At 37.0% G+C, this 11,234-nt stretch overlaps 1 long non-coding RNA gene across 1 annotated transcript; it reads left to right on the top strand.

The window, feature by feature from the left end:
* Positions 1-6,235: 6,235 nt before the first annotated feature.
* On the top strand, positions 6,236-9,745 carry LOC307111943. Its single transcript, XR_013814646.1, has 3 exons — positions 6,236-6,609; positions 8,619-8,700; positions 9,647-9,745. It is a non-coding gene; the product is annotated as an uncharacterized lncRNA (long non-coding RNA).
* The last annotated feature ends 1,489 nt before the right edge of the window (positions 9,746-11,234 follow it).

The following is an 11,234-nucleotide window of genomic DNA, read 5'->3' as shown; positions in this document are numbered from 1 at the left end:
TTCTACTAGTAGTTGACAGCTGTGATAAACAATGTGATGAAAAAGAAATGGTTGGAATGAGGGATATTTGTAAATTTGCATAAATTGTGACTTTAAATTTATCTTTGACATTAGAACAACTAATGTTCTCTTTGTCTCCTATTATACGGTGAAATGAGATTGACGCATTTGAATAGAGTTTTGGTAAATATGGAAAGTAAATTAGGTTGTCATTGGCATAGAACATTGAAAGAAGTCACAATGTACTATTGAAAAAATTTTTCATGTTGAGAGGAAAATTTAGATGACATCCTAGGTACACTGTTTGCCATAATTGTGTTTAATATTAAAATGGTAGAGTTATCTATAATTCTTCAATTCTCTTATGTACTCTAGCTCAATTCAGCTTGAATAAAGGACACCTATTTGAAAAACAAATGTCATAATACTGAAACCAAACCATTTGCATTTATAGAGTACTAGAGGCCCGGTGCACGAAATTTGTGCACTGGGGGGGGGGGTGTCCCTCAGCCCAGCCTGCACCCTCTCCAATATGGGACCCCTCGGGGGATGTCCGACTGCCGGTTTAGGCCCATTTAGATTATAATTAATTCCTTTTAGATGTTGTATAAATTGCTACATCACCTTAGTCATTGAATAACGTTGAATTTAAATCAGACACGTACTTCTCCTTGGAAAAATTGCTGAATGTAGGTTATGGAGAGGAAATACACAAGGCGAATATGAAGTTTCCTGTAGTGCCAAAAAGTAAGGAAATACTAAAAACAAAAAATAAAAATAATAAAAAAATATGAGCCATATCAGAAGTATACAAGAAAACAAAGAGAGAGCTCTCTGTGATCAAAGCTGAAAATTAGAAAAAAATAAAAATACATACATAATATTGGATCATAACCCAAAATACAAATATCCACAGGCCATTACTAACATAAATAAATGATGGAATGAATATATAAATCAAGGACAATGGACAAAATTTCTGTGCAAAAGAATTCTAAACAAATTATCTAGATACTCTGGCCCTTCAACTCTGGAACTTAACTCACTCTGTAACTATGGGTTACACATTGTGGCTTCCTTACAAAGGATATAGTATAGAAAGAAAACAGAAGAGTAAATTACAGTTTAAACCTATAAACACAATTCCAGCAAGGTGACCAAAGTCAGCATGAGCAGTGATGTTATCCTTGCAGTATGTACCCTTAAAATGATCTGATGAAAATGGTACTTTACCTCCATGGCCTTCTTCCATAACCCATAACCCCTTTCTAATCATGAGAAAAACATCAGACAAATTCCACTTGAGAAAAGCCTACAAAATACCTGAACAATAGTCCTCAAAACTGTCAATTGTTATAAAAAAAAAAAAGGCAAGACAGTGAAACTAACAGCTGAGAGGGGCTTAAGGCACATGAACAAATAAATGCAACATATTATTTTGGAGTTGGACCCTTTAATGGAAAAAGGACATTATGTAAAATCGAAGGTAATTTGTATAAAGTATCATTAATAATAATGTATCAATATAGGTATATTATTTGTGAAAAATTGGTGAATAATTTCTAGCTAAAGTACAATTAAGTAAGATATTAATAATGCATAGATCTAGGTATATAAGAACTCTCTGGCCTTGGACAGTTTGGCTCAGTGGATAGAGCTTGGCCTGTGGACTGAAGGGTCCCAGATTTGATTCTGGCCAAGGGCATGTACCTAGGTTGCAGGCTTGATCCCTGGCACCAGTCAGGGTGCGTGTGTGGAAGGCAACCAATGAATGTCTCTCCCTCTCATTGATGTTTCTCTCTCTGTATCGCTCCCTCTCCCTTCCAGTCTCTCTATAAATCGATGGAAAAATATCCTCTAGTTAGAATTAACACAACAACAACAAAAAACTCTTTGTATTGTTTTTACAACTTTTGTGTGAATCCAAAACTATTCTAAAATTAAACATGTACTTAAATACATATGTGTATAAAAATTTGGGCCCTTGGGAATTTCCACTAGTTTATTCCTAGAGAAAATAATTACATTATCTTTACCACTACACTAAACTTTTCAAATTCTTCAGAATACTTCCAGATTCTGAAATATCCTAATTCTGCATTAGGAATAATGTTCAAAATCAGATAACAGATATTTTCCTTTGACCACATGGAGAATTAATTTTTATTAGAAAAAAAACTGAATTCTCTTGGAATCAGCTATAATCAGTTCTACCCTGAATTTTTTTGTAACCATTTATTTACTGTGTTATAACATATGACCACAAACTAGGTACATGAACAGACTTTGCTGCCATTTCACATATGTATCTATGTAAAAAGAGACACAAGATTATACAGCACAGCATTTACATGGATGAACAATGAAGAAACCAACTAATATATTATGTAGCTTTGCCTAGAATTAAAATCTCTTATTTGAAGGCTTGTTTATGAATCTTTTAAAATCATCCCCAAATTTGAAAACACTCAATATTATTCTCTAACATCAATAGACAGTGCTCTTGATTCTTCTAAATCTGAAACATAGATTTTTTTTTTTAAAGATTTCCTGGGTGGACAGAATGTAGAAGTACAAACAGATTATTAACTTAATCATAAGTGACTTTCAACCAAGCCATCCCTTATAAATTTGGTCCTTATAAATTTTCATTTTAATTGATGAGTTTACTGATGAAAATTAGATAGCAATACATTCCAATGGGAAGTCTTTCAATTGAGAGAGATTGAGTCTGGGCTTTTTCCATAGGTGAGATTGTGAGAACTTTAGAGCTCAGTTATCCTGCTCATCCGCTGATATGCAGACATTTACATTCTTATGGTCTAGGTTTAAATAAATGCCTCTTCAGAGGAAGTTAAAAGTTTTAGGACTGAGCTTTTTCTATCCAGCTCTGGCAATCATTTAAATGCCTTTGAATGAGACTATTTTCTGTGCTTCAGTTTCTGAGTCTATGGGAAGTAGAATCAGGTTCTTTTGCCTATAATAGTCATTATGGGGATTTAAAAAAATATTGAATTGCTTTATTGTCTTTGTAGCTAGACTTTACCATACATAATTTATTTCTGTCTTTGCTTCTTCACTCTAAATGATTTTCTAGTTTTTCTGACTTCCAAGCCCCATGATAATGTCTGTAGTGAGTCGTTTAGAGGTAAATCTCCAGCCAGCAAATTGTGGGCTGTCAGTGACATGGTGCCAGGGTGGGAGAGCGGTGACTCCTGCCTTTAGGAATTTCTTAACTGACCCAGAACAGCTCAGACTGAGTTTCTCTAACCAATGGCTTCTTATGAATAGACTTGAGTTTTTTTTCTCTTCCTACCTGGAATATGTTAACATAATCTACAACACTTTGTTGTCATCATTCAGTATGAGATGACTTTTTAGAAAGTCTGAAAAATACACTAATCAAGTCTGTGTGGCCTTTTTAACAAACCATTGTCATCAACGATCCAATCCAGTGAAGTGCCTTTTAGCTTATATGTTAAGGGGATAGCACTGGATTCCTCCTTAATTTAATTGTATTTGATTACCTATGTAGGACAGAGCACTGATGAAAAGCCATATTTGAAATAGCAAAATTTATTTCCCAATGTTATAACGAAGAAATTGTCAGAGAGAAGATAAAGTAACTAAGATCATAGAAACGAATATATGAAAATGCACATGAAGAAATATTTTTAAAAATGAATGATGAATGTACAAAAAATTTTGAGTTTTTACCAGATTTCCTTCAGAAAGTGATAGGCATGAAAAAGAAAAGGAGGAAGGATGGGGAAAGAAGGAGGGAGAAAAAGAAAGATGGAAGAAGAAAGGAAGGGAAGAAGAAAGTAAGTATAGAAAATTTGAACATAATTGACAAGTTTGATAGAGTGCATGTATATCATAATAGCTACTTAAACAAATTAGAAGTGTAAAATAACATCAGTTATTATTATTATCATTGCTATTATTTCTCATTATTCTGGAGACTTACTTGGGTCTCTAATGTGGTTGTATTCAGTGAATGGCCTTGGCTGAAATCACTGGAGTCTTTCTTGCATGCCTGGTGGTGGGTGCTGCCTGGGGATGTCAAACAGAACATCTGGATGTGTCTTCTCTTGGGCTTCTTTAAAGAATGGAGAGGGGATTACAAGAACAAGGATCTTAAGAGAACAACCCAGAGGGTTTCCTTTTTATTCCTTTTACTACCTAACCTCAAAAGTCACACAGTCACAGTCTGCTACTTTCTATTCATTAGAAGCAAGTCATGAAATTAGCTTATATTCAAAGAAGAAAAAAATAGAGATAGACTTTTGATGAGAAAAATGTCGCAGAATTTCAGGGTATATTTTAAATCATCACACATATAAATTACTATAGTCAGAAATAAAAGAAAATGCTTAATTTCTTAGTATCCATGAACTATTTATAAAAATGTATCATAGGGACATTCTCAAAAGCAAGGAATTGGTAATACCTAACCACTTGCAAATACAGTGCTATCACTAAGGAACAGATAGCCTAAGCAAATATCACTGTTGGAAATAAATGTGAAATCTAATTCTAAATAATTTATAGATAAAAATAAAAAATCATAATGCAAATGACCAAATATTTTGTGAATATGAATGCTGTAAATAAATATTGTGCTTTAATTATGTAAGATGAAAACATTATGAGATCCAAAAATACAATTCATCAGCACATAAATTTCACTAGAACAAATGCTGAAAGAAGTTTTACAGGCCAAGAAAATATTCAATGATGGGTATTCTTATTTTAACATACTTAAATGACAATTATATGTTGAAAGCAAAAATAATAGCAATTATATTTTTGGTTTATAACATTAATAGAGGTAAAGTGTATGAAAAGAGCACAAAGAAAGAAGTGTGAATTTATAAGCTATATTTTTGTAAAGTTCTTACATAACATGAAATGTTATATTATTATTTCAAAAATGACTGTACTAATTTGACTATACACTGAGTGGCCAGATTATTATGATCTCTGAACACATAATAATCTGTCCACTCAGTGTATATCCTATATAATAAAAGGTTAATATGCCCATTTTCCCCTCGACCAGGAGTTCGACCAGCAGGCAGGCCGGCCAACTGCCCATGTCCCCTCCCCCTGGCCAGGCTGGCCGGACCCCCACCCATGCATGAATTCATGCACTGGGCCTCTAAAATATATATATATATACTGAGTGGTCAGATTATTATGCGTTCAGAGATCATAATAATGGATTTTGGTTTCTCACTTTATTGGAAGGTACCCAATGGGGAAGGTTCCCAAAGAAAGAAGGCAGGTGACTCATTCTAATCTTGTTAGCTTAGCTTTCAAGTAAATAGCCTTATGATATTGATATGAGAATCTTATAGAGAAAATACCCTCAGCAGCAGGTCCCTTACTAAAGAGTATCATAAATAAACCAAGGATTAATGGATGTGTGAAGCATGATATTTGTTAAGAGGATAGATCTTATGTCAACTTTTCTTACCACAATAAAAAATAAAGTTTATTATTATGTTTTATTTTTTAAATATATATGTTTATTGATTTCAGAAAGGAAGGGAGAGGGAGAGAGATAGAAGCATCAATGATGAGAGAGAATCATGGATTGGCTGCCTCCTGCATGTCCCCCACTGGGGATCGAGCCCCCAACCCGGGCATGTGCCCTGACCAGGAATGGAAACATGATCTCCTAGTTCATAGGTTGATGCTCAATCACTGAGTCACTCTGGTTGGGCTAAAGTTGTTTTTTGTTTTTTGTTTTTGGTGTTTGTTTTTTTTTAAAGGCTGAGTTAGACAGACTATGTAAATTACCAAAACCCTCAAATATTCCATTTCCAAGAAATGTACATTAACTATTTAAAAAATAGGTTAAAAGTACATTAAATAGTATGCCCCATAATATTACTAATAAGAAAGATTTAATAGTTATATTAATATCAGCCAGAGTACATTTGGAGCTAAGGGATATTATTAGAGAAAACATAACATTTTCTAAAAAAAGTAATGTTAGTTCATTAAGAAATAAAACAATCCACCTTGGTGGGTTTGGCTCAGTGGATAGAGTGTCAGCCTGGGGACTGAAGGGTCCCAGGTTCGGTTCCAGTCAAGGGTATGTGTCAGGAGCCAAGAGTCAATGACAAATTAATTCTAACATTATTTTAGTAAGCTAATGAAACAGAACCTCATGGAAACTTGGTCCTCACCATAGGCCTACTTCCTCATGCCTGACGACAAAGCATTCTTCGCATAGCTGCCCTTCAACCGCCCCATCCTTTATCTTTAGTCAACACCCTTTACGACCTTAGCCAAATTATCTAAGTCCACATGATCCGCTCAGCCCCTATCCCTCCTAGACATCTCCCCTTCTAGAACTTCCTCATACCCCCTCCCCTGCCTGCAGCCCCTGCTGGCAAGCACTGATAGGTCCACAGTTCACTCCCCGCGCCCCACCTCCCACTCCCTGACTTGGATATAAGGCACCGCTGTAAGAATAAAAATTTGAGGCTTGATCAGAACCCATTTGTCTTGCCTCCATTCTCCGCGTCCCTTGTTTGTTTCTCTCTCTTAGGTTCGTCTCTGGTGTCCGTGTTGTTGCCCCGCGGGTTGGGGCAGGTATGTACCTTGGTTGCGGACACATCCTCAGTAGTGGGTATGCAGGAGGCAGCTGATTGATGTTTCTCTCTCATTGATGTTTCTACCTCTCTATCCCTCTCCTTTCCTCTGTAAAAAATAAATAAAACATATTTTTAAAAAAAGAAAAAAGAGTGAAATAAAACAATCTAATAGGGACTTTATGAATCTATCTATAATTTTGGTTAGAGAATTAAATAGATTGTTGTTTGAACAGAGTATGTTTGCACTCTTTGTTGTTTAATTTGAAAATTCAGGTATATATTCCTTATTTTATTCCTTGTGCTTATTTCTATTCAGTCCTATGTTACAATGGTATGCAATTTTCATGGTTTGTGGAAGGAAAAAATTAATAATCTATGTAAAAATAAGAAAAAAAATAACAGGATTTTGGAGATATAGAATGTATCAATCCTATATTGTATAAACAAAATTTTATCCCAGAGGAATTGTCCTGGATCTTGGTCTAAAATAATAACTTGGCAGCAAGACTGACTGAAACCATCTGTATGGGCTAGGCTGAAAGGTGTTTGTTTTTGCTCTTCTGAGTGTTTCCAAATAAGAATATTTTAGATAAATTAATAAGTAAGCAGTAAAATGAGGCTACTAAGAAAGTAAATACAGTCAGGATAGACAGGAGGAGATAAATGCCTGATTGATGGCAGGAGCTAAGTGACCAAGTTTTATAACATTCAATAGTATTATTTGGAAGGCTTTAATCCTATATAATAAAAGGGTAATATGCAAATTGACCCATACTGTAAATCTCTTTCCCACATTATCTAAATTTCCTAGAATCAATATGTCTATAGATATATGAACATTCACTCTGAAAGTTTTACAGTCTTACCAAAACAACAATAGGTTATAGCACAATGTTTACGGTGCTTGCTTTTTTTATTTAAAGTAACATACTTCTCAGTTCTCCTATGTTGGATTAGATTTTTTATGTATTTTTATATAATATTTACTGAGTATAACAATGGACTTGCCCTGTTCTTTACTCCCACACATCAACATTAAAAACTGTATTAAAGTTGAAAGTAGTATAAGCTGTGTTAAAAGATAAGATTATATTTGTACTTCCTCCATATTAATTCACCACTCTTATATTAAACTAAGTTTGTTTTCAACTTGTGTCTTCCCATGTTTTAGGCTTTAGCTCCTAAGTAAGGATAGCAGTAGGGATAAAACACCTGTGTGTGTGTGTGTGTGTGTGTGTGTGAGAGAGAGAGAGAGAGAGAGAGAGAGAGAGAGAGAGAGAGAGAGAAATGGTAGATTGAGAATGTAGTAACCTCCCTTTGCAGCTGGTGTTAGAGGCAGAAAAGCAGCACCAGGTGTTAACCTGGATTCAGCAACCTCTTTCTTGAGGTCTCCCTAAGAGAAGGACTCAGAGGCAATACTGATATTATAAGAAAAAGTTTATTTAGAAAGTCACAGATGTAAGAAGAAAGGACTCAAACAAGTAGTAACAACAAAAGAAGGGTCATTGGATCTTGGGCGGGGTGGGGGGGGGAGAGAGAGAGAGAGAGAGAGAGAGAGAGAGAGAGAAGCTCCTTGAGAAATGAAACTTGAGAGATGAACTGGGGAGGAGAGGTTTGGGAGTGTTGGGGCAGGGGGTGGGAAGGTGAGTGCCCTGGGGAAAAGGAGGGACATGGGAAAAGTTGGGGCATCCACAGAGAGACTCCCATTAAGTCCTTGGTCCTGAGAGCTTTTTTCTGGAGGTCTCAAGGGAGGATCCTAATAGAATATTCATCAGCTTTCCAAGTGTGTTTCCTCAGGGTCCTGGTCTTCACTGATTGGCTGGAACCAGGGTAGTGGGTCATCAGTCAATGAAGCTGGTTCTAATGTCAGCCATAGTGTAGCTCCACCTGGTTTTGCTGCAGTTCTGGGTCTGGAGCTGAAACAACAGCTGAGGCCTAAATGCCATCTTCAGGGGTTACTGCTTAAAGGCGTGTTCGGCAAGGGCTTATAGTTTTCCCTGTTGCTAGGTACCCCGGGCTCTCCGTCCTGGTGACCCTCTGCACCTGGCCCAGTATTTCTAATGCCTATATAACTGCCTACTGAAGTGGGGTAAGTCATATGTAAACTGAGAACCATAAAATATATTTCTCTATCAAGATATATGTGGATGTACATATATTTACATATTTGTGGGAAATTACACTTCTTTTCAAATTTATGTCAAGTTTGCTACTGAGCTCTGTGAGGTCGCAGAGTCTATTTTCAGTCTCAAAGATCAAAATCTTTCATTTCGCCATCTGTTTAAAAACACTTTTTTCATTATCTTCTCTCTGGCTGAGTAAAATCAGAGAAGACAGATTGCAGTCTGTTGAATTCTTAGCAAGTAAATCCATTCTAGAAAAGAAATCTAAACAAGGCAGTGACCCTATTATATCAATCAGCTCTGTGGTTGAAAGCGAGAGTGGAAATGTTGATATTTTCTTAAGCTTCTCATTGGAAAATGAATCTGGTCCTTGAAGTCACTGCTATCTGTCTTTGCTACAACTGTAGTTCTATAACTGCTCCGTCAACAGCCAGTGGATTAGGCTCAGTTAGAGGCAGTCAGTCCCCTAGAACTGTAAATGCACTTGTCGGGGATTCAGATATGTGAGAGTTCCCTTTGCCTCCTGCTCCCCAGGTGCTGAGCTGAAACTAAGGGCCTGTGTGGAAGAGTGGGCAGAGACTTTCCAAGAAGCATTTATGGGTTGCCCTGGGTGGTCCGGTGGCTCAGTTGGTTGGAGCATTGTCCCGTACACCAAAAAATAAAGGAAGGAAGGAAGGAAGGAAGGAAGGAAGGAAGGAAGGAAGGAAGGAAGGAAGGAAGGAAGGAAGGAAGGAAGGAAGGTTGAGAGTTCCAGTCCCAGTCAAGGCACATACCTAGGTTTTGGGTTCAATCCCTGATCCAGATGCTTTCAGGAGACAACTGATCAATGTTTCTCTCTCACATCGATGTCTCTCTCTCTCTCTCTCTCTCTCTCTCTCTCTCTCTCTCTCAAATCAACAAACATATCCAAAGGTGTAAATAAAGTAAAAAGGGAAAGAAAACATGTATGAGTTGTTTAGAGAGCTATCACTCCAGAAGAAACCCTACAGAGTGAAATCAAATGACTGGCTCCTTCAAGACTCAGGAAGCGTCTGCAGAAAGATAGTTGCTGTTCACCTATATATCACCTCCCTTACCATTCCAAAATTGTAATGGTTCATATCTGTCTTTCAAATAAACCTTTTGTTTTGGAAAAACAAACAAATAAAACCTGACTCATGAGCATTAGAGATATTGTGAGAGTGCCGCTCTTTTTAAATTTGCCAAGGTCCACTGATCAAGCTTTATAAGAAGTACCCAGACATGGAATGGAAAACCCCTTTAGTCTGGGCTTCTCATAAAATTAGATTTTGGTGCAAAGTAAAGTATAGGTGGCCTGGCTGCCATTTCAAGTGTCTCCCCCAAAAAAACACAAGTAAGGGAAAATAAATGTTCATGAAACCCTTAAGTGGTTGGAGGGTTTTAATAGGAAAGTGATGAGAAACAGGGTTGCTAAATAATGTTTCTCCATTAAATGTTACAATTTCTTTGTCTTTCTTACCTTTCCCATTCTGCAAAGTAAATAAGGTCACCTCATGATCAGCCACTCTTCCTTTGTTTCTTAGATTGTTTTCTTCCCTTTGCCTTATCTTATATATTTATATTTCCTATATCTCTGACCACATTAACCTGGAATTGCAAACTAAGTTGACACTTTTATTTAATCTCTATAATCATTATAGAACTGAGCTTCTTTCCAGAAATGGGCCTCCCTTTCCCTTCTATGGCCCCCAAACAATACATTCACCACAAATCCTAAAAAAAAAAAAAATATTGATAATTTATCTTAATATAACAATTCTCTCTGCTAAATTAGCCAATCTGAAATTACTAGTTCCTTTGTACAGCTGTCCAATGAAGAAAACCAACTTTCGTGAGAACAAACATGATGAGAAGTGGCAGCATGTATAGCCTTTGGGAACATGGTTGGATTAAATCCCTATCTAGCTTCCTCGAAGGCAACCAAAATCAGCATCTTTGCAACCACGTGGCAGCCTTCTGATACAGGGAAAGAAATACCATGCTGTCCAGAAGATGTGATTAGCTCACCAAGCCATCCTCCACTGAAGACCATGTAGGCAAGGACCTAGAGCTCCTATAAACATGGAATAGAGGACTTTAGAGTGCTCTGAAATGGAGACACAAAGACAGAACATCACATGGCTCCAGGTCTAGCCTCAGATTACCTAGCCCAGTGGCACCACTGTTCTTGGCTGGTCCTAGCCACTCACATTTTGAGAAAGGTGCTTCTGGAGACCAGGATTTCAATCTTGTTATGCAGGGGATATCTCTTCTAACCAGAAAGGGTAAGGACCAGGATGATACATAGAACATTTCATAAAGAGCAATCTCTATGATGGACCAGCTTCAGGTGTAGCACCCAGGGCCCGAGTCAGCATGCAGAGAGGTCTAGGTGTAGTATAGTTACCACATGGTGGGAATGACATGAATTTGTCTTATTTCATACACTAGGGGCCTGGTGCACAAAATTCATGCAGGGGGGGGTGTCCCTCAGCCTGGC

Source organism: Cnephaeus nilssonii (genome assembly GCF_951640355.1).
Source record: "Cnephaeus nilssonii genome assembly, chromosome: 15".
Taxonomy (NCBI): domain Eukaryota; kingdom Metazoa; phylum Chordata; class Mammalia; order Chiroptera; family Vespertilionidae; genus Cnephaeus; species Cnephaeus nilssonii.
This window is presented reverse-complemented; position numbering and strand designations above follow the sequence as displayed.